The sequence below is a fragment of the Gossypium arboreum genome, chromosome 9 (genome assembly GCF_025698485.1).
Source record: "Gossypium arboreum isolate Shixiya-1 chromosome 9, ASM2569848v2, whole genome shotgun sequence".
Classification (NCBI taxonomy): domain Eukaryota; kingdom Viridiplantae; phylum Streptophyta; class Magnoliopsida; order Malvales; family Malvaceae; genus Gossypium; species Gossypium arboreum.
In genome coordinates this window covers 26711860-26737011 of record NC_069078.1, presented here as the reverse complement: position 1 = coordinate 26737011, position 25152 = coordinate 26711860, and the positions used below count along the sequence as shown (strand labels likewise).

General features: G+C 33.2%; 2 non-coding genes across 2 annotated transcripts; both read left to right on the top strand.

The window, feature by feature from the left end:
- The first annotated feature begins 2688 nt into the window (after positions 1-2688).
- LOC128281203 (small nucleolar RNA R71) lies at positions 2689-2795 on the top strand. The gene has a single exon (XR_008271416.1). It is a non-coding gene; the product is annotated as a small nucleolar RNA R71 (small nucleolar RNA).
- Positions 2796-16632: 13837 nt separating this feature from the next.
- Positions 16633-16739, top strand: LOC128281108 (small nucleolar RNA R71). The gene has a single exon (XR_008271323.1). It is a non-coding gene; the product is annotated as a small nucleolar RNA R71 (small nucleolar RNA).
- The last annotated feature ends 8413 nt before the right edge of the window (positions 16740-25152 follow it).

The following is a 25152-nucleotide window of genomic DNA, read 5'->3' as shown; positions in this document are numbered from 1 at the left end:
ATCATTGAATGTGTAAATGCATTGATTTGAATGAATGTGTGATTGACTAAGTCAAATTCGAAAATGTGAGGGCTAATTTGTAAAATGCCCTAAATGTGTGTATATGCATTGGTTTGAATGAATGTGTGATTGAATAAGTCAAATTTGAATGTGTTTAGATCAAGAACCAAAGAAAACAAAATTAGACCAGGGAAAGTCGAAAGTTGTTGAGTAGTCGATTCCATTCATTCAGATCTGTGCGAGGTAAGTCAATATACAAATAAATGCATTTGAGTTGATTTATTTATGTTTATATGATATTGAACTGTGATGAACTACTATATAAGAGCTAAATATGGGATATCCGACAAAGTTCTGATAATCTGACGACCTCCGGAAAGCCCCATACGAACTATAGGAATAGTTAGGATACATTTGTCATTACATAGGATTTTTGATATGTGATTTCGTGTAAGACCACGTCTGAGACATTGGCATCGACTTATGATTTATGTGTAAGACCATGTCTAGGACATCAACATCGTATTTGATTTCGTGTAAGACCCTGTTTGGAACAGTGGCATCGATATTTGATTACATGTAAGACCATGTCTGGGACGTTGGCATTGTATGAGCTTTCTGAGCTATCCGAGTATCCTTATTGATTCCGAACGGTTCAATGGGCATTCTGAGAAAATGGATGACTATGAGAATGTGTATCTGATTTAGGTACATTTGAATATTATACCATGTTTGACAATGAAAGGTAAGTACATGTACCTTTGTGAACATATGATATAAGTATGAGTTGCAATGAGAATGTGATAGGATATATATATGTGAATCATGATCAAATGAACTATAAGAGACATATGGCTATGTGAATGTATTTTTCCTTGAGTTATATGAATGAATTGATCTAGATTGATGTTATGTGTTACGTTTATTTGTATATGGCTTACTAAGCTTTTGGAAGCTTAATTTTTGCGTGTTTTCAACTGTTTTATAGATATCGAAGCTACCAGAAGCTTGGGGATCGCCAAGGATCATCACCACACTATCGAACTCTATTTTGGTACCTCTTGAAAATGTGAATATTAAAGTATGGCATGTATAGGCTAGAAGTATTTGATTATGTTTTGTATTGTGTATATCTAGCCGTGTGATATGGCTTGGATTTGGTTGTGTATAAGAATGAATTATGGCTATAAACTATGTGATGCATTATGGTTAATATGATATGTTCATGAATGACCAAGTGAATTGGTCAATTTGGTAAGTTTTGATATATGCTTATTTGAGGAATTGGTAAGTTTATGGCATGAGATTGAATGAAATGAATTGAGGTTATGAAACTCATATTTGGTATGACTTTGGCTTAGGATTTTATATGTTTTAGTTTGAATATTGAGGATGAAATTTTTTGATAATGATATTGAATGAATGGTTTATATTTGGTTGTGAATTGATTGAAAATTTGGTATAAAATATTTTGGTTTTGATGCTTGTAGGGATGGCCCAAAATGGGTTGCACATTGGCCTTGTAAATGGCCTATTTTTTGCCCACACGGGCTGAGATACGGGCGTGTGTCTCAGCTGTGTTGCTCGAGGGCCATCTTGAAATGAGACTGGACAGACCATACGGTCGCACACACGGGCGTGTGCTAGACCGTGTGGCCAAGTCAATTTTGAACACAGGCTAGGCACACGGGCGTGTGACTGGCACAGCCTGGCACACAGGCGTGTTTTGTGGCCGTGTGGACAAGTTAGTATGTATGCCCTATTTTGCCATGGCATAGACATACGGGCGTGTCTAATGCCGTGTGAAGCACACGGCCTATTGACACGGGCATGTGACCATTATAACTTTGAAAAATGTTTAAGTTTTGAAAAACTTTGTATGTGTCCGGTTTAGTCCCGACCCCTTTCTAAAGCATGTTTAAGGTCTTGTTGACCTATATAAGGGATTCTGTAATGATGTGTGACTATGTTACTGTAATGATTGTGAAATGAATGTGAAATATTCCAATATGTCTAGTAATACCTCTTAACCCTAGACCGACGATGGATAGGGTTAGTGGTGGTACATTGACTCTCAATTACAACATCATTCTTGGCCTTGTATTCCTTCAACAATGCTTCCATAGATGAAGAAGATGATGCTAAACTTTGCTGAACATTTTGTCATGGCATGGATTGATTATATCCTGGTAGTGAACTTGTGACATTCTATCGAACATCATTACTGGAATTTCCCACCCCTTGATTACTCCAATTGAAATTGGTATATATGTATTGGAATATGGGTTATTATTTCGATTGAAATTTCCTATCTAATATACTGAGGCTGGGTTCGATGGGAATTCATCAAAAACGTGATCTTCTCCACAATAAACACATGTTAGCTTGACTACTTTCATTTCCTACACTACAACTGGCCTGTTCATTATTTTAATCATATTAGTTAAGGATGAAACCTGAGCTGTTAATGAAGTGATCGCATTAAACTCCATAGCTCCAGCAACTTTTCTGCCAATTCCTACTCTTATAGTCAGATATTGATAATCATTGTTGGCTATCCTTTCCAGAATCTCATATGCCTCATTATACGATTTATCTAGCTAAGTGCCATTGGCAGATGCATCAATTATCATTCTTGTATGTACATTTAATCCACTGTAAAACATTTCCATCTATGTCCAGTGTTGGAAACCATGTATCAGGCATTTTCTAATTAATTCCTTGAATTGTTCCCAAGCTTTATACAATGTTTCATCCCCAGATTGTCAAAAAAAGGTAATATCATTCCTTAATTTGGCGTTCATATTTGGAGGACTGTACCTTAATAGAAACCTCTGATTAAGTTCATTCCAAGATGCCACCATTCCTGACGGTAAAGCATTCAACCATGCTCTAGCATGATATCTCAATGAATAAGGAAATAGCTTGAGTCTTAGGGCCTCTTCAGGAACACCCTATTGCCTGAATGAATCACAGACCTCCAAAAAGAGTCTTAAATACAACCATGGATCTTCAGTAGGTAATCCACTGAACTATCCTACTGTTTGTAGCATTTGAAACATCACTCATTTCAACTCAAAATGTTAAGTTTGAATATGTGGCCTAACAATCCTGTATTCAAATCATCTAAGATTCGCACTACATGTTCTTTAATTGGTCTGTCTCTATCATCTATCACATGAGGAATATCAGCATCCCTACCATTCAGTTGTAATGGGTCTTCTCTGCTTGGATCATTTCCTATCCTTGCTATTTCTCACAATTCTTTTCTCTTTCTCGTCAAAGTTCTCTCAATTTCCAGGTAAATACAATACTCTTCATTCTCATGAATACCTCTACTCATAAACTACCAGCAAACCTGAAAAAGAATAAAAAACAACTAACTAAGCTAATACTAACAAAATTAAATAGATAATAACAACCAAATTTCACCAAATAGCTGATCTCCGGCAACATCACCAAAAACTTATCGCGTGTGAATATGTAATGTGAATGTGCAAGTATACACATCAAACCAAGTAATAAAGTGATAAGTGATATCGTCTCCATAAGGATCAGAATGGATTAAAATGGTTGAGTTATCACTATGAACTATACTAATTAAGCTATAGCAAAATGAATAGAAAAACAATCTTATTGTAACAGCCCATTTTTTAGTGAAATCGGAACAATGGTTTCGGGACCACTAATCTGATTCGAAAATAAAATTTATTTTTATTTTATTACATGTTCCGTAATCTGTTAGAGATGTCATGTGAAAATTCTGATAAGAAAAATTTATTGATTATGTGCTTAATTACGATAAGGACTAAATCGTATAAAATACAAAAGTTGAATTCTAGTAGCTACATTGACTAAATAGCTATGGAATTAGAAACTATAGGTCCTTATAAGGTAATTAGACCATTAAAGAAAAGTTTGTAGATATTTTGGTGACTCATCCATGAAAATTAAGAAAAAGGGCAAGGACTAAATTGGAATTTGAAATAAATTAATTAATTAAAAGATGAAAAAGAACATATCATCTTATTTACTCATTGTAACACGTAGGTTTGTGCAAGTGTACAAAGTCGTTATTAAGTAATAAGTAAGTATCGAGTTATCGTCTCCACAAGGATTGTATTTGTGCTTAAGTCACCTAATTTGTAAAATAATATTGACAATTTGGTAAATCAAAACACAATATAGTTGAGAACTAATGATTAAAATATATTAAAATAAATGTAATGATTCCCATTGCAAATTCTCCTAAGTATGCAAACTATATGAATAAAATAGATGTTAGCAAAATTAAACACAATTTGTAACAATTATAACATAAATAAACTAGGACAATTACTTTAATTAAACTCATCTTATTATCAACATGCTTAATAACATTCAGAAAAACATTCCATGGCAACTCGATCTTTCATGAGTTTGGAAACCATGTTAGGTCCTTTCGGAATCCTTTACTTAGTAAATATGTATTTTAGTGATCCTTCTTTACTAAGGGTTTCTTAGTATTCGTGTGAGGTAACAGGGACGTGTTTGGTTTTAAACAGTTTAATCACACAAATCTAAAAACTATGCAGATAACAGAACTTGATTAGAGTTGTTATGCAACCTACAATTAAATTGGGTTTGGATCTAAATTGAGCATGCACATTTCAATTATGCGTCCATTAGCTGTTGTCTGGTTAGGATCTCTCAGCTAATTCAGGTGTATTTCAATCACGTATGAATGAAATACAGACTTGATTTTAATTGAAAACATGATCGATTGGGACACAAACATTATAAGCATGAATCAAATAAATATTATTTAATCAAAGAAATCATCATAGCTTAAATAAAATTAAGCTAACATTGTTGAAAACAAGAACATAGAACACATAGCAAACATTTTCAGATTAAATTAAATAAAGGAAAGATTAAACCCAAATCAAAGTGGTTGACCCAAGACTCTGACTGACTAGGCTCCTTCGCTTCTTTGCTTTGCTCCTTTGCTAATGGCTCCAAGGTGGCCGACCAAGGGCTCTTTAAAAGGCCTAATTGCTAAAATCTCTATGAAGAGACTATGCTAGGCATGGGGAATTGAAAAGGCTAAGAGAATTTCGAGAGAAGAGAGAATGATGAATGATGAATGATGAGGGAATGAAAGGGTCATATTTATAGGTGAAGAGAGATGGGTAGTTTGCTAAAAATAGCTAGGTTTAGTCTCTTCAAATCTCTTCCTTGGATGGTCGGCCACAATTAGTGGAATTTGAGCTGATTTTCCTTGATTTTTAAGCAAATTAAATGCCATAATGACTCAGGACTAAGACTCGGTCAATCGTAAATCTTTGGGCAAATCTCTAATTTCTTCAACAATACAAGGACCTTGTGTAATTAAACCAAAAAGTGGCTTAAAAGAACAGCCATGTGTAGTCGAATTTGGGTTGACTTGGTTTTCAATTTGGACGATTTTGTAATCCAACAAAGCTATCAAACCTATCCAAAATAAATTAATAATTTAAAGGACCAAAGAATAAAATTTAACCAATTTAAATAATTAATTAAAACCCAAATTATTAATGAAATATTTTAAAATGAATTATTAAATATAGTTTTATATTTTATTATTTAATTTAATTATGTGTGGCCCATTTATGTCTTAAAAATATAATATGCTCAAATCAATATAAAATAAGCCATTTTATGCATGAAAACTATATAATAAAGCATAAAATCATATTTTAATAATTTCTATGTCCTAATTTTATATTTTCACATATTTCATTAATTTATTAAACAATTACTTAGTTTTAACAACGAATTTAAGTAAAAGATGATAAATTACATAGGAAAAATCCTATATATATTTTAGTTTGCACACCATCAAACTTAAATCATTGCTCATCCTGAGTAATGTTTCTTTACAACAAAAGGTCTTGCTAAGGCAAAATTGCTAATTGTGTAAGCAACATCAATCTTTGTCCCATAATCATGCATTAATAACTTCATGCTCATCGATCTTTTTTATTAACAAGTAATTTATATGCAAACATGAATCATAGTTTGTATGTATGTCACAGCAACAGATAACATTCTTCATTCAAGATAATTTCTTATTAATTAAGCAAACAATCATAAGGCTTATTTATGATCTTCATATGTTGAACTTACGATTTCCTCTCCACAAATGTAGGTGACATAATCATCAAATCAATAGGTCTCTTATAAGGTTGTAATGGGGCTCAATTAAAGGTAGGGATTTTAAGAGATGGGACATTTCAGTTTTAAATATCTTAACCTTTAACTTTGTCTAGGACTTATCGTAATACAACCTTTCTCTTTAAGTGAGCCTTTGGAATACCCTCAAACTTATTTTGGACTCAAGCTCATACATTTTTCCTTTTTGGAGACTGAGTAAACTTTTCTTCACTTTTTTTTTAACCATGAGCACATAGATCTTTCTGAAAATTTCCTCAATTGTTGATTACCAAGAAAACCTTAGTTAAGATGGGTGCAAAAGATTAGGATAACTTAAAAAGATGGTAATTGGCTTATAATGTAGGTTTATTGCAATAAACAGGCCTTTAAGCTAAAAATTACATTTTTAAGGGTCTAATATCATGGGATTTGTAACACCCCTAACCCGTATCCATCGCCGGATTAGGGTTATGAAGTATTACCAATCATATCATGATCCATACAAATATACATTACATTTTACAATTCGAAATTTAATTACATTAATGTTCATATCATTATCAAATATCAAATCTTAAAATTCATATCATTCATATGATAACATAATTAAAACATAATTCAGCATATATATCAAAATAATTTATATATTTATATATATAGAACATATAACAAATCAATAACTTCATTAATTGAATATCAAACCTAATTTTTTTTATAGATGTCTTGCATACATACATGTTGTACTTCAAATGAAACAAATTTCAAAACCAAACTTGTCATTCATTTATGTGACATTACCATGTTAGTCAACAAGAATTTCGTATTTCATACATTAATACAAGTTAATGCATCCATTCGAATCCATATATATAGTCATTTAATCACATTCGGATTAAGCTTTATAATAAGTCACATTTATGGTTCAGTAAACAACCAGCATATAAGAGGTGCAAACATATTTCACTCTATTAACTAATCCTTTATTCGGTTGTTAAACATAATCTAAATCGGTCACACGTTATCAATTCACATACTTATTAAATGAACCACACACCAAAGCCAAATTGTTACCTTATATATATTTAGCACATATAATAATCAATTATGTCACTAACAACTTGACTTTTAAATGCCAAACCACAAATAACATGTCATAAGCATAGGTATATATACTTTATCCATCACTAGCCGATTATAAAGGCACATCATTTGTTGTCTCCAGGACAATTCACAAGACAAATAAATCAATAAAATAATCAAAGTCACTTGTACTCCTACCCTTACATAACCTTAGTCGACCCATACTTATGTATATCCAAAGTCATCAACCACATCAAACATATAATACCTACCAAAAATACTATGCATTCATAGTACATCACATTATAACCAAGATACATATAAACCATAAGCAGCATAACCAAATTCAAACATAAAAATTAAGCCATTTTCGCATGGCTTAAATTACACATAACCAAAATCCAACATTCAAAACATAGTCCAGCCTATACATGCCATAGATTTGAAAATTCACTTATAAAGATGCCGAAGGTAGTCGATAGTGTGATAGCCTTTACTGATGATCCCCGAGCTCGTAACTTGAGTTCAAAATCTATAAAATAGAGTAAACATGAACACACAGAGTAAGCTATCATAGCTTAGTAAGTCATAAACAAATAAACAACCCAATGATATAATCAACTCATTTTAAACCAAATTGAATTACATTAACATTACCATACTTAGACTCAAACTTACAATTTCAATAAATACTACAATTTCATACATAATTTCTACCTTGGCCGAATGCTCATATAGTCAATTTAGCATATTATTATTCAACTTCCCAAGCCAAATAGTCATTATAAAACCTAGTCCACATACACTCAAATACATAAGCTCATATATCAAAATATAATTTCATATACATATACTAGTTATGTGGCCGAAAACACATGATCATATGTGCACAAAGTTAAGATTCATTTCAATAATATTCACAAGGCCGAGTACACTTACCAAATTCACATATATTCTTCATTTGCATCACACACAATTTGTAACAAATATCAAGTTACTTACTTACCTTATTTCATGTAGACAACAAGCTAATTCATACCTGGCCATTTAAACACATTTTACACATTCGATCACCACTTACTTTTGCCTGATGAACCACTCGAAATTGGATAGGGCACTTGGATAATCACACATATATCATACAATGCCAACGTCCTAGACGTGATCTTACATGTAATCACATATCGATGTCACTGTCCCAGACAGGGTCTTACTCGCACACAAATATCGGAATCACATATCGATGCCATGGTCTTACTCGCACATCACATATCGGAATCCTATGTCATGACATATGTATCCTAGCTATTCCTAAGGTTCATAGGGGCTTTCGGATGTTGTAACTCGGTCGAAACGAATTCAGAAATATAATTTCCAAGCTTACTCACATTTGGCTAATGCATATAAGTACTCACATTTTCTATTTTAGCATGTATAATTTTCATTTAATTAAAATTAAGTACGTCTATTTGCTTATAAACTTACCTCGGACGATGTAAAACAGAACAGAACGACTAGTCAACAACTTTCGTTTTCCCCCGGTCCAAATCTGATTTCTTTGGTTCTTGATCTAAACATATTCAAATTAAACTCATTCAAACATATTTTCATTCAATTTAGTCCAAAAACACATAAATAGGAAAATTACCATTTTACCCCTGAGATTTTACACTTTTTACAATTTAGTCCCTATTGCACAAAACACAAACTATGCAAAATTTAAATATACCCAAGTTTGGACGTATGTTCCAAGTGTCCATACAAGTCCATATATTTCATTTATTTAACATTTTAGCCCCTCAATTTATTATTTTTGCAATTTAGTTCTAATTACTCAAAATCATCAAAAAGTCCAATACAAAACATGTTAATCCAAAACATATCTTTCATATTTCATCATCAAACAACAAAAATCACAAGCTTTCAACAATGGCATAACTCAAAATATTCACCAAAATAAAAAATTCAAGCATGAGTTTACTAGTACTCGGAGCAACGATCTCAAAAACGTAAAAATTATCAAAAACCAAGTAAAAACGAACCTTGAATCAAGCTTGGAAGGTGGCCAAACCTAGGATTCTTTTTCTTTTCTTTTTTTTTTTGGCAAGAACATATTATGAACACAAAATAATGGCTTTATTTTCTTATGTTTTATTATATATTATATCTTATATTAACTAATGTTTAATTTACAAATATAACCTTAATGAAATAATATAAAAACTCTATAATATATGCCTAATACCTTCCATTCAATTTGTCAATAATATAATTGCAACATAAATCCTCCACATTAAAGAACAGCCACTATTCGGCCCATTTTACAATTAACCACCAAATTTTCATTTAACGGGATTAAGTCTTTTTATTTAATCGGACACTCAAACAACAAAATTAAATCACGAAAATTTAACAGATATAAATTCATGCAAAAAAATAGAAAATAATTTTTAAATATTTTTCTGTCTTAAATTCGTGGTCCCAAAACCACTGTTCCAACTAGGGTCTATATCAGGCTGTTACAGGGTTGGCTTGAAAAGCCTCAAACAATCTAAAGAAATAGTGCCTATAACATTTTAGATTTTTATGTCCCCTAGGATTTCACCTCAAGAATGTTACTAAGTCAATTCTAAAGATATAAACCTTAATGCATGTCTAATCTCAAAAGAAACTAAGTTTTCATGGCAGACATTACTAAGGCTAGATCATACAAGCATTCCATTCTTCATGATAACATACTTTCACTCAGATAAAATCATCATTCATACTTGCATACAAACTATCTCATTAACAAAAAATATCTCTACTCATTCATTTATTAAAACATACTCATAAAAGAAATGATTGAAACATACATGAAAATTTTAAAAATTTTAAAAATTTATTTGCCTTACCCCCCTTTAAAAAGAAGTAATGTCCTTATTGCAAGAACAAAGTAATGAATGAAACCTGATTGAAAAGAAAGAGAGGTGAGTCATTAAGACTACTTAAATACCAAGTCTTTCCTAATAACCCAATCCTAGAAATTTTCATTCCCATTACCACATCACTTATTCTTTTTCTTTCTAAAGAAGTGTTAAGTTTATTCATGCTTGCTATGTTTTATTCTGTAGAAATTAAATCCTAATTATGAAAGAAAGAAATTCTTAAAGACCTAAAAATGATTAAATAAATAACAAGACAAGAATCCCTATTTTATTTTTCTGACTCATTCCCTTTGTCTTCTTCAGCACCATGTTCTCGTGCATAGTCAGTGTCTTTAGTCCATGTCTCAAAGATAGCATCTCAGAACTCAAGAACAAAATTATTAGAGATATTCTTACAAGTATTTCGAATTGAGTCATCTCTAATTTTTGCATATTTCAAGTAAGTTTGTTGTTGGTTGTGCATGAACTTGCACATATCCATCATAATTGACAACTTTGATTTCTTTGAAGCACTTACAGAAGTTGGCATTGAAGTTGTAGATTCAGGTTCAACACTTAGCTTGACTATTTCCTTTTCTGGCTCAACCTCTGGTTCAGCGGTTGCAGATCCTTCAACTGGTTTAGGACTATTCGGTTCCTTGTCAGATTCTTCTTCTTTAGTGTCTACAACTGAATTAGCTGCAGTTTCTATTTCATTTGTTGACTCATCAGTATCTGGCTCAGTTGGCTCTTCTTACTCGTCTTGATTCAGCTCATGTACCTTCTCTACTAACCTTTCAAGATCATGATTTGCAATGCACCCTTGAACATATTACCCCTTTAGATTTGCTTGTGTTTTAACACGGGCCCTTAAGTAAAATGAAGTGATTAATAATGGGAAATAAGCACTTCCTGTCTTCTTTTTAGCACAATCATGAATCTCCTTGAGAATAATTTTCCCAACATTAATGAACTTTTCTGTCAAGATTGCATATAACAAAAGCATTTGTTCTATCAAGATGGTGGAACTATGTGAGATAGGCATAAAACTGTACTTAACAAAATAAAATCATACATTTGCTGTTGTTTTTAAGTATTCCCCTCAACAAGAATGACCCCTATACTTTCTTATAATCCATTGGGATCCCGGATTTGTCACAACATCAAGCACTTGTTGAAGAAAATCCTAATTGATGTTGTTTATCATAGGGTAGTACTCATCTTCTTCAACATCAAGTAAGTTAAACAAATCATTGATGGACTTAGAAGTAAGAGGTACATTTTTCTTTTGAACGATGACTTTAGTAGCATCTTGCGTAGTCAAGCTAGCATAGAGTTCTCAAACTAGTTCATCATCTGGAAGTGAATTAGCATCACAAAATTGTTCTCACTTAAGACATTGATTTTCTTTCTAATCGGTATAGGAATAACCATCAAATCATTGCTCTTCAAGTCAAAACCTTTTTCTGGCATCATTGGTTGATGCTTAAAGATTGAATCAAATCTCTCTTTCACTTCTTCAGCCATTAAAATTGGGTTTTCAAGAGTAGTATTTGAAGATTTGGTTCTTTTGCGAGACATGGTATCTTTTCTTGAAAATTGGAAAAGTTTCTATACAAAGGGAAAAAGAAATAAATCGGCAAAGTGGTAAAGACTTGCTCTGGAAAAAATCCTGTGATGGTAAGGATTATGCGGTGGTGGCAATGGCATGCGACAAAAATGGTGGTATGCAACAGCGACAACGGCAATTCTACGGTAGCAATAGCGGTGCTTTGGAAATCTTCTTGTGGCGGCAGTAGATAGTTTCGACAAAAAAGGGAAAAGAACTAGGGTTTCTTTCGAGATTTGAGGTTGACGGCAAAAAAGAGAGATTTAGGATTTTTTTAGGGATTTAAGCAAATTGCTTTGAGGGATATGAAAATTAATGGAATGGAGAGGGGCTTATATAGGGAAGAATTAGGACAACATGTTGCAAAAATTTAGCTACATTATGGTTACTTAGGCGGAAAATAATGGGAGTGGCAACAAAGTGTGGATTTTTCCCTCCTTTTTGCTGTATTGGGCCTCAAACTCAGACTGTATTTATAAACTCCATAATTATTATATAATTCAATAGCTCCATAAGGATAAACTCGGTATATGGTATAGGCTCCTTTCCATCAAGATTTAAGCTTCCAAGGAAATAGCTTTGAACTTTGAATTAAACAACAAAACCTTTTGACCTTCTTTAAACTCGCAAGGCTGTATATGACAATCATGCCATGTCTTTGATATTTCTTTACGCATTTTGGCATTCTCATAGGAAAACAACCTCAGCTCTTCCAACTCATCAAGTTGTAACATCCTTCTCTCACCACCTTACTTATGATCAAAGTTCAACTGCTTCAAAGCCTAGTGAGCTTTATTCTCCAACTCTAATGGCAAATGACATGCCTTTCCAAAGACTAACTGATAAGGAGTCATTCCTAACGGTGTCTTAAATGATGTTTAATAGGCCTATAATGCATCATCGAGCCTTCGAGACCAATTTTTTCTACTAAGGCGTACTACCCTTTCAAGAATATCTTTGATTTCACGGTTCACTCTTTCAACTTGCCCATTAGATTAGGTGTGATAGGCAGTAGCAATCTTGTGCTCCACATCATATTTGTCAAGCAACCACTTAAGCCATTTTTTCACAAAGTGAGAACCTTCATCACTAATAATAGCTCTTGGTGTCCCAAATCGTGTAAACACATGCTTATGTAGGAATCGCATGACTACCTTAGCATCATTTGTAGGGTATGCTTCAGCTTCAACCCACTTGGATACATATTCCACAATAACTAAGATGTCAATGTCCCATACGTTGGACAATCCAATCTCCAAAATGTTTGTCAAGGGCATCTCATTCCTCCTTGATATATTTCCGGTCCTTTGGCATTTATCACAATTCTTTACATGAGCATAAGTGTCTTTAAATAGTGTAGGCCAAAAGAAACTTGCTTGCAGAATCTTTACTGTAGTATGTGAACCACCAAAGTGTCCCTCATTTGGAGATGAATGGTAATGATAAAACATCTTAGCAATCTCACTTTTAGCTACACACTTTCGGATTATATTATCTACACATTATTTAAACAAAAATAGATCTTCCCAAAAATAATACTGACTATTATGAAGGAATTTTTTCCTTTGTTGGTATGTCATTTCTCGAGGAATTATTCCATATGCAAGACAATTGGAAAAATCAGCAAACTAAGGTGTTTCATGAATTCGACTTACCTCAAATAAGTGTTCATCTGGGAAATTCTCGTTAATAGGCACAATGATCAAGTTACCTCATCTTGTTCTAACCTCGACATATAATCAGCTATTTGATTTCCGACACTATTTCTATTTTGGATCTCAAGGTTAAATTCTTGGAGTAATAGTATCCAATGAATTAGCCTCGGTTTTGCATCTTTCTTCGTGAGCAAGTATTTAATGGTTGTATGGTCAGTAAATACTGTAATTTTGGCACTAATAAGATATAAGCGGAATTTGTCAAAAGCAAAAAATATAGGAAAGAATTCCTTTTTAGTTACCGTATAATTATGTTGGGCTTCCGTCAAAGTTCTACTTGCATAGTAAATAGGGTGAAACACTTTGTTTCTTCTTTGACCCATCACAACTCCAACGGCATAAGCACTTGCATCGCACATCAACTCAAAAAGTGAGCTCCAATCGCGTGTAACGATTATTGGGGCTAAGATTAACCATTTTTCAGATCTTCAAAAGCTTCCAAACATGCTTTGTTGAAATCAAACACTGAATCTTTCACTAATAACAAACACAATGGTTTAGAAATTTTCAAGAAATCTTTGATAAACCTTCAGTAAAAATCGGCATGGCCTAAGAAACTTCTGACTCTTTTCACATTAATTGGGGTTGGTAATCTTTCAATTATGTCCACCTTTGCTTTATTGACTTCAATTCTTCTCTTTGAGATTTTTTATTCCCTAAGACAATCCTTTCCTTAAACATAAAATGGCATTTTTACCTGTTAATGACAAGATTCGTCTCTTTAGTACCTTAGCCAAATTACTCAAACAAATATCATAAGTGTTACCAAAAATAGAAAAATATCCATGAAAAGCTTAACAAAATTGTCAACCATATGTATGAATATTGCCATCATGCATCGTTGAAATGTTGCAGGTGCATTGCATAAACCAAAAGGCATTCGCCTAAAAGTAAATGTACCGTATGGACAAGTAAAGGTTGTTTTATGCTGGTTTTCTGGAGCTACAACTATTTGATTATATCTCGAATAGCCATCTAAAAATAATAGAATCATTACCTACTAGTCGATCTAACATCTGATCCATAAAAGGCAACAGAAAATGGTCCTTCGGAGTGGCTTTATTCAACTTTCTGTAATCAATACAGATTCTCCAACCAGTAACAGTTCTCGTTGGAATCAACTTGTTATGCTCATTTTCAACAATCGTGATTCCACCTTTCTTTGGCACACACTGCACCGGACTTACCCATGAACTATCTGAAATAGGATAGATGATTCCTACATCTAACCATTTGATCACTTCTTTTCTCACAACTTCTTTCATAATAAGATTGAGCCTCCTTTGCCCACCAATTCGAGCTCTTTCACCTTCTTCTAAAATAATTTTATGCATGAAAAAAGAAGGACTTATACCTTGAATATCAGCTATGGTTCAACCAATTGCTTTCTTAAATTTCTTTAGAATAGTAATTAATTGCTCCTTTTGATCTTTCGTCAGTTTTGCTGAAATAATCATAGGCAAAGTGGAACAGTCACTTAAATAAATTTATCTCGAATGGGACGGAAGTACCTTTAGTTTGAGTTTAGGTGGTTCTTCAATTAACAACTTGGGTTGCACAAATTCTCTAACTTCTAACTCCAACATTTCAAACCGTGTGGATTGAATAACATTTCTCGAATTGGCTTCCATCAAAGCCATGTTTTCTTCACATTCTTTATCTTCTAAAGGGTCAAGATCTAAGACTCTTACAAAAACATTCTCGTTTTTTCCTTCGAGATATGCTAAAGATATATCCGCTAGCTGAAGCGTTACAGTTGTAGGTCTTACTTCACCTATCACTAGAATCTTGAAAATAGACTTAGGCATCAAGTTGATACTCGCTCCTAAGTCACACAAAGCTGAATCACAATAAGATTCACTAATGTTACAGGGTATAGTAAAGCATCCTAGGTCTTTCAATTTCGGTGGCAATTTGCTCTACAGGAACACACTACACTCCTTTGTCAAAGCAACAATCTCATACTCACTTAGTCGTTTCTTCTTATAGAGTATATCCTTCATAAACTTCACATAATTTGGTATTTGTTCTAAAGCCTCCACCAACGGAATATTGATGTGTAACCGCTTCAGAACATCCAAAAATTTCTTAAATTGCACCTCTTATTTCTGCTTGTGTTGCTGCAATCATTACAGATATAGACGTGATGGAACTTTCGATTGAATCGGATAACTCTTCTGAGTAGGTAAATTTGCATCCAAAGAAGATGTTAAAGTATTTGAATTCCCTAAGTTAGGATTTACCTTGTCAGTCTTTGCAAATTCTGACTCTTTTGGTGTAGAAATTTCAACAACTAGTTGATTCTTCTCAACGGGCCTATCTTCAACATCAATCAATCGGGGTTCTAGAATTTTACCATTTTGCAATGCCACTACCTTGATATGTTCTTTACTCAAATTTCTTGGACTATCAGTATTGCTCGATAAGGTTCCTTGCGGTCTATTAAGAAGTTCTATAGCTAACTGACCCATTTGGTTTTCCAAATTTTTCAATGTTGCTGCTTGGCTTTGGATCAAAGCGTCATTCTTTGCAATGTACGCATTCAACCAGTTCTCCAAACTATTTGATGTCTCAGCTTGAGTTGATTTTGGACCTTGCTGATTAAACCCTTGAGATTGGTTAGGTCTATGCCGCAAGAAGTTGTTGTTCGGTCTATTTCCTTAGTTGCTCTAAGAAAAATTAGGATGATTAAGATATGAAGGATTGTAGAAGTTAGACTGGGGTCCTTGTCCACTCCTACTTTGATGTTGGTTCCCCACATAGTACACTGAATCAGGATTTGATGGATAATTTTCAAAAGAATGACCTTCCCCATAGTACACATAAGGAACTACTTCAAACGGACTTGGTGGCTAAGCTGTAAAATTATTAGAACTATTAGTAGGAAACTATTTTAAAATAGAGAAATAGACGATACCCGAGCTGAAAAAGAAGTGAGGGCGTCAACTTCATGAACTCCGACTACACGTCTTCCTGAAGATATTCGATTTGTTGGCCATTGGTAGTTATTACTCGTGATCCTATCAATGATCTCATAAGCCTCATTATAAGACCTGGAAAAATTGCACCATTCGTGAAAGCATCTACCATCAAGCTTGTATGTGCATTGAGACCATTATAGAATGTCTTCAACTGGATACAATGAGGAATCCTATGAGGACGACACCTACGAAGTAACTCCTTGAATCGCTCCCAAGCCTCATACAAAGACTCATCATCCAATTGTTGGAAAGTTGTAATCTCGTTCCTCAACTTAGCATTTTTGCTAGGCGAAAAATACTTAACAAAAAATCTCTCTGCTAATTCTTGATATATAGATATGGAACTTGGTGGCAATGAATTGAGCCATGCTCGTGCTCGATCTCCCAACGAGTACAGAAACAACTTCAACCTTAATACATCTTTAATCACACCGACTATTTGGAATGAATCACTCACCTCCATAAACAATTAAAGGTAGAGATGTAGATCTTCCATAGGCATTCCATTGAATTGGCCCACCATTTGGAGCATTTGAAATATCACTGGTTTCAATTCAAATTGGGTTGCCTCAATATCTGGCCTTCTAATTCTTGGATTTACCTTACTGAAAAGTGGCACAGCATATTGTCTGATGCATTGATCCCTATCATTGGTAATTAGGATGGGATTTCATACATGATCAGCTTATTACCTTTGTCTTGATTCTAATTTCCAAGATCCATCTCAACTTGTCTTTGAGCTTTTTGTTTGTTCACGTCTTCTTTGTTTGAAAGTTCGCTCAATTTCAGGGTTTACAGGGAGTAAATCGATAATCCAATCTATGCTTATAAACACTTGAAAATAAAATCACAAAATTAAAAAGAATAATTTAGTAATGTTAGAAATAAACCAAATTGAAAGTAAATAATTTCATAAAAAAATGACTATGGCAACGGTTAACAATCCCCGGCAATAGCACCAAAAACTTGTAACGCGTAGATTTGTGCAAGTGTACATAGTCGTTATCAAGTAATAAGTAAGTATCGAGTTATCATTTCCACAGAGATTGTATTTGTGTTAAGTCACCTAATTTGTAAAATTATATTAACAATTTGGTAAATAAAAACACAATATAGTTGAGAAGTGATGATTAAAATATATTAAAATAAATGCAATAATCCCTATTGTAAATTATCCTAAGTATGCAAACTATATGAATGAAATAGATTTTAGCAAAATTAAACACAATTTGCAACAATTGTAACATAAATAAACTAGGACAATTACTTTAATTAAACTCAACTTATTATCAACATGCTTAATAACATTTGGAAAAACATTCCATGGCAACTCGATCTTTCATGCGTTTGGAAACCACATTAGGTCCTTTTGGAATCCTTTTCTTAGTAAATACGCATTTACTGATCCTTATTTACTAAGGGTTTCTTAGTATTCGTGTGAGGTAACAGGGACGTGTTAGGTTTGAAACAGTTTAGTCACACAAATATAAAAACCATAACAAAGCTTGGTTAGAGTTGTTATGCAACCTGCAATTTAATCGAGTTAGGATCTATATTAAGCATGCACATTTCAATTATGCATCAATTAGTCATCATCTAGTTAGGATGACTTAGCTAATTCAGGTGCATCACGTTTGAACAAAATACAAACTTGATTTTAATTGAAAACATGATTGATTGAGGCACAAACATTATAAGCATGAATCAAATAAATATTATTTAACCAAAGCAATCATCCTAGCTTAAATAAAATTAAGCTAACATTGTTGTAAACAAGAACAAAGAACACATAGCAAACATTTTCAGATTAACTTAAAGAAAGGAAAGATTAAACCCAAATCAAAGTGGTTGTCACCCAAGACTCTGATTGACTAGGCTTTTTCGCTTCTTTGCTTTGGTCCTTTGCTGATGGCTTTCCAAGGTGGCCTACCAAGGGCTCTTTAAGAGGCTTAATAGCGAAAATCTCTAAGAAGAGATGATGCTAAGCGTGGGTAATGGAAAAGGCTAAGAGAATTTGGGGATAAGAGAGAATGATGAATGATGAGGGATGATGAATTATGAATTATGAATTATGAATGAGGGAATGAAGGGGTCATATTTATAGGTGAATAGAGGTGGGTAGTTTGCGAAAAATAGCTAGGTTTAGTCTCTTCAAATCTTTTCCTTGGATGGAGGGACACAATTAGTGGAATTTGAGCTGATTTTGCTTGATTTTTAAGCAAATTAAATGCCATAATAACTTAGGACTAAGACTCGGTCAATATCGGTCAATAGTAAATCTTCGTGCAAATCTTTATTTTCATCAACAATCCAAAGACCTCGTGTAATTAAACCAAAAAGTGGCTTAAAGGAATAGCCATGTGTAGTTGAATTTGGCTTGACTTGGTCTTCAATTTGGATGGTTTTGTAATCTAACAAAGCAATCAGACCTGTTCAAAATAATTTAATAAGCTAAAGGACGAAAGAATAAAATTTAATCAATTTAAATAATTAATCAAAACACAAATTATTAATGAATTATTTTAAAATAAATTATTAAATATAATTTTATATTTTATTATTTAATTTAATCATGTATGGCCTATTTTATGTCTTTAAAATATAATATGCTCAAATCAATATAAAATAAGCCATTTTATGCATGAAAACTATATAATAAAGCATAAAATCACATATTAATAATTTCTATGTCCTAATTTCATATTCACATATTTCGTTAATTTTTTAAACAATTACTTAGTATTTGTAACACCCCTAACCCATATCCATCACCGGACTAGGGTTAAAGGCGTTACAAGAAAAATCGAAACATTTCACAAATAATTCACACATAATCATAAATCATTATAGATTCCCTTACATAGGTCAACGTGACCTTAAACATGCTATAGAAAGAGGCCGGGACTAAACTAAGTTCATACAAAAAAAATTTAAAACTTAGACATTTTTCAAAGTTGTACAGGTCACACACCTGTGTGAATAGGTCGTGTGCCTCACATGACTTTAGACACGCCCGTGTGTCTGGGTCGTGTCAAAACAGGGCATACATACTGACTTTTCCACACGGTCAGTCACTCGCCCATGCTCAAAACTGACTTGGCCACACGGCCTTGCACATGCCCGTGTGTGCGACTGTGTGGTCTACCCAGGCTCATTTCGAAATGGCCCTCGAGCAACATAGCTGAGACACACACCCTTGTCTCTGCTCGTGTGGGCAAAAATAGGCCATTTACAAGGCCAAAATGCCACCCATTAAGGGTCCTCCCTACAAGCAACAAATAAGTATCAATTGCATACCAAAAGTTCATCCATTTCACAAGCAATACATACACCAATCATGCCATAACATTATCAACCAATTACATGCTTAATAGGCATACCAAATTATGCCAAAAACATAAGACAAAATCATATCTAAACATTTGTTTCATAACCTTATTTTAATTCATTCAATCACATACTATAAACTTACCAATTTCACAAATATACACATATCAAAACTTGCCAAAATTGACCGTTTCATTTGGTCAGCCAAATGCACATCACATAAGCATAATTTGCGTCACATATCATATACCAAAATCAAACCATAAGTTCAACCATAATTAAGCCATATCATATGGCTAAATATACACTTCACAAAACATATTCAAACTACCTCTAGTCTATACATGCCATACTCCAATATTTACACTTTCAAATTGTACCAAAATAGAGTTTGATAGTGTAGTGATGATCCTCGACGATTCCTGAGCTCCCAGTAGCTTCTATATCTATAAAACAGTTGAAAAACACACAAAGTAAGCTTTCAAAAGCTTAGTAAGACATATACAAATAAACTTAACATTCAAAACATAAAAAGCATCCTCAAAATTCCATACACTCCATGGCCAAATACTATCTCAAACCACATAGTTCATATACATTTTACATATTCCAATTCATTTACACATGTAACATATTTTCTCATACTTATAACATATATCATCACTTGTACACATATACTTACCTTTTATTCTCAATGTAGTATACATTTTAAACGTACCTAAATTGGATACACATCACATAATCATTCATTTATCGGAATGCCCGTTGAACCGTTTAGAATCATAAGGATACACGGATAGCTCGGAAAGCTCATACAATGCTAACGTCCTAGACATGGTCTTACATGTAATTGAATATCGATGCCTCTATCCCAGACAAAGTCTTACAACAAATCAAATATGATGCCAACGTCCCAGACGTGGTCTTACACGACAACACATATCGGAATCCTATGTCATGACATATGTATCCTAACTATTCCTATGGTTCATACGAGGTTTTTTGGATGTTGAAACTTTGTCGATACTTTCTCAGATATCTCATGCTCAACTCATATAACCATTCATCAATGTTCAATATAATATTAATAGTAATAATTCAATTCAAAACACATTTATTTGTATATCGACTTACCTCATACAGATATGGATAGATGGAATCGGCTACTCGACGACTTTCGACTTTCCCCGATCTAATTTTTTTTTTTTTTTAGTTCTTGATCTATATAAATTCAAATTTAACTCTTTTATTCTCCAATTCATTCAAATCAATCCAAAAACACATATTTAGGGAATTTTACAAATTAGCCCTCACTTTTTCACATTTTTGCCTTTTAGTCCCTAATCACAAAAATCACAAAATATACAAAATTTTCATATACTCATGTTAGGACGAATTCTCATAATATTCATATAAGCCCAAATGTTTCATTTATTTCACATTTTAGACCCTCAATTTACAAATCTTACAATTTAGCTCATTTTACTCAAATTCATCAAAAATTCAAAGATAAAATATGTTAACCCAAAACATATCTATCATTTTCTATCAACTAACTTCACAAAACTCATAATTTCATTAATGGCTCAATTCAAAATCATCAAGAAAATCAGAAATTAGGGCATCGGCTTGATAGATTATTAAACAACGATCATAAAAATTTAAAAATTATCAAAAACAGATCAAAACACATACCTAATTTCAAACTCAAAGTGTCGAAACCCTAAAACAAGAATATGGCTTCTTCTTTTTTGTGAATTCGAAGAAATTGATGATAATATGACTAATTGTTTTATTAATAATAACTTTAATAAATAAATACCAATTTTGCCCTTAATAAATAACATTTAAAACATAAGCATTAAGGCCATAAATGTCCACTCATGCTTTCAATGGTCTAATTTCATCATAAGGACCTCTCTTTTAATAAGACAAATCAATTAAGCACTTTAACAAACAATAGGCAACTTCGACATTTTACACGATTAGGTGGTTTTATCAAATTGGGCACACAAACGATTAAATTTTCATACGAAACTTTCACACATGTAAATTCACATATTATAAGCACACAAATAATATTAAAATATTTTTTAACTCGGATTTGTGGTCCCAAAACCACTATTCCGATGAGGGTCTAAACTGGACTGTTACAGTTTTAACAACGAATTTAAGTAAAACAGTGATATATCACATAGGAAAAAAATCCTATATATTTTTCAGTTTACACTCATCTTTTTCCCCAAAATACATGGAAACCCTAGGAGAACGTGGCTTAATTGGGTAAGTTTCCTTGTCCTGGTTTTAGTAATTTTGATATTTTTGAAACCGGGATAGCTTAATCTATCAATTTGGGGGATCAATTTGAAGAGTTATCAAAGTATGGAAATTATATCATGGATGTATATGCTAAAAACTAGAAATTTATGGTAGAAAATGAAAGGTTTTTGATAGATAAACAACTTTTACAAAGTGATTTTTGATGAAAACATGATTTAGGGATTAAAATGTTAAGTTGTGAAAATTGATGAAAAATTCTAAAATTTATAGAAAATATGTGCTATAAATTTGATATTGAAATTTCAGTTAGGCTTGGAATAGGGAGTAAATTGCATGAATTTCATTTTCCAAGCCTAGGGATGAAATTGGAATTTATGAAAAAGTTAGGGGCAAAATGAAAATTTTGCCTAGGACATAAATTGAGTCCAAGTGAATATGACATGTGTGAAATTGATGATTAAAGTTATTTATATAGATCTGGACAACACAAATTCAAGGTTAGATCGAGGAAAAGAAAAGGTTTCGAATTAGTAGATTTTATATGCAAACCAGTGTCGAGGTAAGTTCGTGTAACTTAAATAAGCATGTAAATATGTTAAGGTGTATGTTGTGTTTGTATGGATTGTGACTTATACTGATGTGAATTTTTTGATATCTATGATGAGGAATTGAATGCATGTTTAAAAAGGTGAAAAAATGGTTAAGCTCCATTTGAATATATTAAATTTTGATAAATATATGTGCTTTCCCAATATGAATGAGGTCTTGCATTTGTTGCTGACGGGATTTAACTGAGACGAGTAATCCTATTGATCTCATTATAGAAAGGATTTAGCTCGGACGGGTAATCCTGATATAATCCCTCTCGAGCATATGTTGCAATTAGAATTTAGCCTGGACTGGTAATCCTAATAGAGCTCTTCTGAGCATATGTTACATAAAGGATTTAGCCTAGACTAGTAATCCTATAATACGATATGTGGATCAAAAGTGTGTTCTTTGATTTAGTACCCTAATGGGTACTCTTGAATAAGATTTGACGGGTTATTGAATTGTACATCTTGAGTGTACTACTTGAGTATCCACCGGAATTTCATTGATTCAACGGACACAACTCTTGGCATAATAAGAGAATTACGGGATGAAATGAATAATGTCTTGAAGGAAAATTACATGATGAGCTCATTTATGTTTACTTGATGTATATGAAAATTTTGTGACTAACATGATTAATTGAATACATGTGTTTAGGCAATTTTGCCAAGTGATGGAAAAACATGATATTGTATGATTAGATTTATTAAACGGGATTGTTAAGTTTAGTTTCTGTTATACAAACTTACTAAGCATGTAATGCTTACTCCGTTTTATTTTCCCCCTATTTTATATTACTCGGAAGCTCGCGAAGGTTGGAGGTCATTAGAGCATCATCACACTATCCATTAGCTGATTTTGGTTATATATAGTAAAATCATTTTGGTAAGATGGCATGTATAGGCTAACTTGGCCATGGATGGCTTAAATATGTGGTTTGTAATCTAGCCCATGTAGTCCAAGGGATGCGTCTATGTGACCTCTGTAACTTAGAAAATTTTTGTAATTTCACGAAAAATTCTTAGAGTTTTTTATTAAGTCCTTGCTTGATTCTAATGTTAATATTGGGTTTCGATGGTCCATTTAAGGGACGTTACAAATAATTTTGAAGGATGATTAATAATTGATATGAATTATTTGAAAAATGTTCTGAAAGTTTTAGTAATGCTCTGTAACCCTGTTTCGGTGACGGATACGGGTTAAGGGGTGTTACATTTAGTGGTATCAGAGTCAGGTTTAGCTGATTCTCAGATTTAACGTAGTGAACACGAGTTTAGCTATACATGACATTATATAATTTGTGATAGTATGATGTCTCTTGATCATTTTAAATGTATTTTTCATATAGTAATGTCATTCAACCAAGCAAGTACTGAATCCGAGGAAGCTGAGAGCAATGTTTTAGCTTCGGTTCTAAAAGTTGCATCTATATCTGGTAGTGAAAGGCCTGTATCTGAGGGCCGAAGTGAAGAGGCAAAATAGGCCTTCTTTCAATTGATGAATGAATGGTTTACCGAGTACTTAAGAACAAATCCTGCTATACAACGACCTCCCCCACCTGCTCCTCAATTGGTTCCTAAGGTACCACAGGGTGCTGAACTGGCTAGAACAGGTAAGCTTCTGGTAGATAAAATCCGTAAGCATGGGGCGGAAGAATTTAGAGCTACCACCAATGGTGATCCAGAAAGGGCTGATTTTGGTTGGAAAATACCATCTAGGTTTTTGATGAATTATCTTGTACACCTGCTGGATATCTGAAATGTGCAGTATCTCTACTGAAAGATATAGCTTATCATTGGTGGAATACCATAACTTCAGTTGTACCAAGAGAGAACGTTACATGGGAATTCTTCTAGGCTGAAGAAAGAAATATGTTAGTCAGAGATTTATGGATCAGAAAAAGAAAGAACTTTTAAAACTCAAGTAGGGAGACATGACTGTATTTGAGTATGAATGAGATTTTTCCGATTAAGCAAATATGCCAGAGAATGGGTTCTAACCGAGGCTGATATGTGTAAACACTTTGAAGGGGTTTAAAATGAAGATATCAAGTTATTGACCGAAATTCTCAAAATAAAGGAATTTGCGGTTTAGCCAGTCGAGCACACAAAGCTGAGGAATTTAGTAAAGAAAAGAAACAAGCTGAAAAAGAGGCTTGGATTTCTGGAAAAAGGATTATGAGTAAGTCACAATCATTTGGGTCTAAGAAAATAAATAAGTATTATGATCGTGTTACTACCTCTACGGGGTATTCTGGAAAATAGCGAGGCTCTCAACGCTCTAACTCGAGGTCTTTATTGCGATCTGTAACTAGTGTTGGTAGTGTCGGTAATCCCAAACCAAAGTGTAAGCATTGCAAGAAATTTCATTTTGGGGAATGTCGTTTAAGAAGTGGAGCTTGTTACCGATATGGTTCATCTGACCATTTTTTCAGAGATTATCCAGAAAGAGTTGAAAAAGAAATAGAACCAGCTCCAAAACCGAGT